Genomic DNA, 7,259 nt, shown 5'->3' with positions numbered 1-7,259 from the left:
GACCAAGAATGATTTAGGAGATCTGATGTAGGTAAATTCTAGAACTGTATTTCCTGACAGCTTGCCATATCTGGGAATTCGATTTTTAACAGAGTAATGGTGATTGTTTGGAACTGTGTAGTCTGTTTTAGTGAGGGTAGTAGTGTGATGGGAGTAAAATCACTCACCCTATTAACAATGATTCTCTTCCTCCTCACTTGTGGGGACCATGAAAAGCACGGCCCACGTGGGGACAGAGTCGGGGTGTTTTGCCCTTGGATTCCTCTTCCCAGCCTTCCCCAAGCAGGAGATTCTGGAGCTGCCACTGACTGCAAGTAACTATTGATTCTTGGGAGACCCTGGATTTCCTCAGTGTCAACCTGACTGCAAAGGAAAAAAAACAAGAACAGAAACCTCAAGTTTTGGCTAAATTCTGCGGCTGAATTTCCAAGTGCTCAGGAAGTGAAATCCTTGAATATTTCCAAGATGTCAGTTTCCCAAACATGTCTCCTGCCCCTGCCTCCTATAGGGAAAAACCTTTTCTATGACTCTCTCTCTCTCTCTCTCTCTCTCTCTCTCTCTCTCTCTCTCTCTCTCTCTCTCTCTCTCTCTCTTGTGTGTGTGTGTGTTGTTTCCCTGGCCTAATGTACTTAGCTCCTATTTGTCAAATATTTCATTTTCTTTCTTTTTTCATATATTTATTGCAATTAATAAAAGAGTTACATTATATTCCCCAGATAGAAGGTGCATTACTTCACAAACATGGATACCATTTCTCATGTCTTGGTCCCCATTTCACTCCACCCACCCCCATTCCTTCTTTATTTAATGATTGTTTCTTTTGTTTTTTTTGTGTGTTGCTTAAGAAGTTTGGGCCTACTGTCAGGCCACAAAGATGGTTTGAGTTTATTCAAAGAGCTTGATTACCTTATTACTTCATTCCGGTACTCGGACTTAAAGTCAGGGCTAGAGCTTTCATTTGGGTTTCATAAGTTTTTTTTTATTGTTATTATTAAGGTGATGTACAGAGGGGTATCTCACTGTGTGTATGTGTGTGTGTGTGTGTGTGTGTGTGTGTGTGCATGTGTATACTGGTAGTGGAGCTTGATCTCAGGGCCTTGGCATGTCCATTAGCATTTTTGCTTACGGCTGTGTAGCGAGCACAATAATGATACAGATGAGTTGAGATGCATAAAGGTTTTATTTCTCCAGCGCTGGTTCCATAGTACATTATTCTATTACCCTCCAGTAGGTGGCACACCTCACCCACCCAATGCAAGGCTCCCCAGCCTCCTCCTACCTGCCTGTCCCAGACAAGACCACTCACTTGGTCCCACAGGTTGGCCTGCTACCACTTGAGCCACAGCTTCACTTCTGGGTTTTTGCTGGTTAACAGGAGATAAGAGTTTTATGGACTTTTCTGCGTGGGCTGGCTTTGACCTTGAAACCTCAGATCTCATGCTCCTGAGTAGTTTAGGATGAGAGGCAGGAGCCATTGGTGCCCAGCTCAGAATTTAATACTTTGGAGTAGTTTTAAGTTCACAGTGAAATTGAAAGAAAATGACAGATACTTCCCATGAACCCTCTGTCCCTACACAGGCCCAGTCTCCCCCACAACCAACATCCCCTACAGAGGGGTACACTGTGACAATCAGTGACACACACCTCCCACTGGCACCCATGTCTCCAGAGACTACAGAGTGTAGCTTATTTGCCCTGTTGTGTCATATGTGCACTGTGGTCCTGGGCCCAGGCACAATGTCGTGTGCCAGTCGCGTTATGTTTCATCAGGAGTAATGCCAATGTTATACAATCCTTTTCTCCAATATAGATTTAAAGCCTATCAGTGATTTATGCAAAGTTCTATATGGCTCAGTTCCATTGGTCTGAAACTCCCTCCCTTTATGACAGTGTCATATTTTACATGAATGAGTTGTCCACGTAGCTGTTGAATTCTTTATGTATTGTATTGGTCAATGTTTGATCTGTGTGAATATCAACACTTGAATTACAAAAGCGTGACCACTGCTATCAGTAGCTTCTAAGCTAGGCTTTTCGTATTCATTTTCAAAATTACCCCTATTTTTCTTGGCATAAACACTGAAATTTGATTCCTAGATTAATTTTGTCTTTTCTTTAATGGCATTGTTCTGTATGGGATTACTAAAGCGCTGCATCCCGTGAATATTACATAAACTAGATTTTAGTAGTTCTGTAAGGTCAAATTTATCCTTCTAGCTTGGTGCCAGAACCTCAAGCGTGTCTAAGCTACTCAGGAGACAGATATCCAAAGCACAACAGGTCAGGGATAACCCAAACAACAACAAAACTCCATTAGATTCCATTTCCATGATAACCAGTGGAAAGCAGGGCTGGCCAGGCACTGTTGAGTCAGGGTTGTAATCTTAGGTACTCAGGAGACAGGTCTGAGGATTACGGTCCAAAACCTGCACAGACAGAAAATTCTCTGAGACTCTTATTACCCGTTAACCAACCAAATATTGGAAACAGAGGTATGAATCAAGTAGTACAGCTTTAGCCTGAGGACAAAAAGCCAATTGAGAACTTGAGTAAGGCCCTGAGTTCAAGCCTTAGTATTGGCACAACAAACATAAACCAACAAAGGAAACCAGGGCTGGGACTTGTAGCTCAAGTGGTAAAGAGCCAGCTTAGCAAGTCTAGCAGTCTCAAAGCCCTGAATTCATTCCTCTTACTAATACTGTGGTTGGAGGGGTGGTGGAGGGGAAGAAAAAGAAGCCAAAACCCAAACAAACTTTCATTGACTTTGTTAGCATACCAGTCTGAATTACCTTAAGCAGGAAAGCAAATTCCTTCTTCCCCACTTGGCTTTTCCAAGCCCCATTAGTCTTTGGAAGCCTGCTGGGATGGTGGGGCTGTCCCCAGAGCTTTCCAGCTGTGCTTTGCCACAGCTTTAATCTCACAACATCTGGCTGCTTTAATCTCAGAATACTCCCATGCCTCCAGGCCCCTTAGGATCTGAGGCACCTGCACTGGCCTTTTTCCAGTCCTCTCCAAAGGGCACTCACCATTCAGGACGCTTCACATCCTGGCAGGGCCTGGCTCTTACACATGCCAGGGTCTTTCCCCTTAGTTTGACCTCCCTGTGTGTCACACTCTACCATGGTCTTTCTGCTTCCATTATCACTGGAAAAACCATCGGATTAATCAACCTCGTTCCTTGTATCTGGCTAAAGAATTCAGGCAGGATGGAAACTACACAGTGAACGTTCACCAGGAAAGAAATACACTTTCAGGAGATTGAAAGCAAGCCATTTCAGGGTGTGAATGAGGGTTATTGTTACCCCAATACAACTTTTACTCACCTGTAAGTGGCTTAAGTCCATCTGCAGGCCCAGCACAGTGGGCAGAGCCACTGTTCCAAGATGAGGGAGGTTTTGGGAATGGCATTTGATCTTTTGGGCCTGGTTTACTGGCTTAAATGGTGTTAATTAAATCTGTTGTTATAGGAATTATTGCTTGACTAACCATTAAGCTGGAATGAAGCTTGCCAATTAACCATCCTTAGGTGGGTGGAGGGCTAAAAAATCCATCTCATGACAAAACTGCTGGGCTACTTTGGCTGGATGGAAATTGCAGACAACAGTTTTCTCTCTGAAAGCTTTGGGGTACCATGGCACACTTCCTGCCTGCATTGCGCCATCATTCATGTCTAACCGTTACTTATCTCTCTTGCATTTCTTTTATTGGTCCATGCCTCTGCAACCTGCAATCACTTGGCGAGGCTTTCTTTCAGTGGGTCCCTTGAACTCTGATTCTTCTTCTAGAATGGAAAAAATGGTGTTGGGGGCAGCAGGTATGGAAATGAGTCTCAGAGGCTTTCCTTACCCTTGGCTGGCTTCGAACTGCAGTCCTCACATCACAGCTTCCTGATTAGCTAGGATTACAGGTGTGAGCCACTGGTGCCTGCCTTACTTTGTTTGTATTGTCTATTAAATGCTCGAAGTGGCTTTTCTCCTGTCTTTATTTATTTTTCCCAGTTCCTGGATGCTTGCCACTGCTTATCTCATATCCACTACTAAGATGTCATTGATATGTAGGTGAAAGAGAGTAATAAAGACAGAAGACAGGATTTTTTTTTTTGCCAGTCCTGGGGTTCAGCTAAGGGCATGAGCACTTTCCTTGGTCTTTCTCAAAGTCAAAGCTCTACCACTTGAGCCACAGCACCACTTCTGGCTTTTCTCTATGTATGTGGGACGTTTCCTCCAACAGAATGTGATCAAATGTTCACAACCTCTGCGACAAGTCCTTGGAAGGAAATTGCTTGCCTTCCCTTTCTTTTTTTTGCATCCTTTTGGCTCCAGTTGGGATATCTTTTGGCCAGCTTGTCTCAGGGTAGATGAGGAGCATATTGCAGGAAATGAAAGGGTCACGAGAGGGGTGGCCTCCCTTTGGGTTCTTAATTACCGTTCCTATTGGTGATCACCCTCGTCATCACGACCATCAGATCAGAGTTACAGGCAGCCAGATAGGAAGATGGCAAAGGTCTTATCTATCCTGCCTGTTCTCTCTTAGATCGTTTTCCAGAATTTGTCACTAAATATTCCCACTTCATTGATCAGAGTTTAGCTATATCTAGTTATACTGTGACCCAGATAAAAGTAAGAATTGTTTTTAACTAAGGAAAGAAAGAATTGTTGAGTGCACTTCTAGTTAGAAAACTCCTATCTAGGTCAACAGTGAAAAACAATGGCCTATAGACCAAATCTACCCACAACCTTGTTTTATTATTATTATTGCAAATACATTGTTTTTGGAGCAAAGCCTTAAGCACTCATTATCCATGTCATCTCCAGCTAACTCCAGGCTAGCAGAGTTGAACAATTATTCCAGAGAGCAAAGGGACCATGGGCCTAACCTGCTTACCATGTGGAGCTTTCTGTGCGTTCTCAACAGCAGTGGATGGCTTTGAATGAACATCTTCAGTCCTTGTGATGACGCTGTGGGAGGAGAATCAGGCTTGATAAGGACTCAGTGATTTTTCTCTAGCCCCAGGAGATTACTATATATGTTAGGCATATGTTTGGCTAAAGATAACATAACCTCAGACCAAAGGTGGATTAAACAAAAAGGGTTTTCTTTTGTTCACATTCATGGTGCAGGGCTGAGGGAGATGTTCACTGATGCTTTTGAAACTGGGCGCTTTCTTCCCCCACCCCCCCCCAGACATTCATCTCCATGCTACCTATCAGGTAGCTGAATACCCAGCCACACGTTCCACAAGTCTGCATCCCACGCAGGCAGGAAGAATGGGAAGGTGAAAATGGCCATATTGCACAAGTTTGTCCCCATCCTAAAGGCTTCCCCAGCGGACTTTGATGGTTAGTACTGTCTGGGGACCTCCGCTGACAGCTGAGGATTCTGGGATAGTGAGAATATGAACTGGATCACATTAAGGGTCAAATGGAATGGAGATTTTGTTGGAGAAGAAGAGGAAGGTGCAGAGGTGCTATAGAGGGCCCTTTACTGTTAATTATGTTATTCTAATACCTTCTAATGATCTCAATTCTTTTTAAAACTTCATTTTTATTATCTTTAAGGAGTTGTGATTACTAATTTGCTATATCTAAATTAATTCTAGTTTCCACATGTGCAATGTTTTCTCTTTCTGAGCTTGGCTTACTTCACTTAAAATGATTTTCTTTTCCAGGTCGTTCCATTTCTTTGCAAATGATGCAATTCTATTCTTTCTGAAGGATATATAAAATTCCAGTGTGTTTTTGCGTGTGTGTGTGTGTGTGTGTGTGTGTACACAGTCTCAATTCTTCTTTCCACCCTTGACCCTTACCCCTCCAGGTCATAGTTCATAACTTATGTTTTTTTTTTTCTCCTCCCCTACCTTTCATACCTTTGTCTAGGTGAGAATCCTGGAAATGAGCCTGAAGAGGCGAAGCTGCAGAGTGGCAGCAAACAGATTGTGCATAAAGCCATCCTGCAAGCGTTTTGGGCAGCTTACAGTTCAGTGCATTCACATGAGCCCTCTGCCAAGAAGCCGTCTTTTTAAAAAAGTGCATTTGGAGTTTTAGGTCCCAAGGTGAGGCATCCCAGAACCTGAGCACAGGCAGGCTGAGTCTTGGCTGCAAGGCAGGGCCAGCCCGGCGCCCGCCCTCGCTCAGGCTCCGCCTTTCCCCACTTGTCTTTGGCCAAGGGGAGGCGCCTGAGCTGGAGCTGGCAGCCCATGGTCCGACCCTGGCCTTCCACAGACTCCCATTGGCGGCCCCAGAGCGGCCCAGCTTCCCCAGGCCCCGCCTCGGCCGCTGCGGGTTGGGCTGGATGGTTAGTTCCCACCTCAGGCCCAGGAGACAACTGCCGGGTGGAAGTGGCCGCGCCCTGCCGACCAGAAGCTGCAGGAGGAGAGACAGCGGGTCGACAGCGGTGCTCCACGTGTAGGACGTGTACTGGATGCACGAATGCACCGCATCTATTGGACTGAAGTGTTCCATTCAGGACTTGAAGTGTATGGCATAGAATCTGCTCATGGTGGCCATCCTTACTCTTTTTCTGCAGTATTTGAAATTTCCCCAGGAAATGCTTCTGAACTAGGAGAAACATTTAAATTTAACTGTTGTTTTAGGGAGCATTGATTTCCTAGAAGATGATATAGAAAACATGGTAGAAGAACTGGGAAAAGGACATAAAGGCAATGCCTGTCATTGAAGGCATAAAAACTGCAATCGTTTTTCTTCAGCTTTATCAGAGATTCTTTGTGGGAAAGAGATTTCTGGATGGATCAATCGACTTGCCTACTTCAGTTCCCGTATACCCTTTCTCAAGAGTTGCCTCCCAAAGGACTGGCTCACTCCTGCAGCCCTGCAGTCCAGTGTCAGCCAAGAGCTCCAAGAAGAGCTGCAAGAAGGGGAGGATGCTGCTGCATCTGCCACAACGGTAAATGCTGCCGCAGGCGCCAGATCCGGGTGCCACACTAAGCTATAAGTGTCTCCCAAAGTCACCTTTGGAACTGTCTCCAGCAGTTGAACATCATTAGAGAAAAGAAAACAGAGTAAGCATCCTTTGGGTACTTTGTATGCAAAAATGGCTCTCCCCCAATCCCTGTTTTTCAGCTCAGGATTATATTTGTAATCTTAAAAAAAGGATATATATAGATATACACACACATACACACACATATATACATACACACACACACACACACACACACACACACACACACACACACACACTATATCTATCTATCTATCCCTTGGCGCAGGAGGGAGAACTTTCTATGAAGCAAGCTACCC

General features: G+C 44.5%; 1 pseudogene; it reads left to right on the top strand.

The window, feature by feature from the left end:
• Nucleotides 1-208: 208 nt before the first annotated feature.
• On the top strand, nucleotides 209-6,951 carry LOC150039975 (deubiquitinase DESI2-like; annotated as a pseudogene).
• The last annotated feature ends 308 nt before the right edge of the window (nucleotides 6,952-7,259 follow it).

This window comes from Megascapheus bottae, unplaced genomic scaffold (genome assembly GCF_031878675.1).
Source record: "Megascapheus bottae isolate mThoBot1 unplaced genomic scaffold, mThoBot2.hap1 HAP1_SCAFFOLD_43, whole genome shotgun sequence".
Taxonomy (NCBI): Eukaryota; Metazoa; Chordata; class Mammalia; order Rodentia; family Geomyidae; genus Megascapheus; species Megascapheus bottae.
Note: the sequence above shows the minus strand (reverse complement) of the source record. Positions and strands in the feature narration are given on the sequence as shown.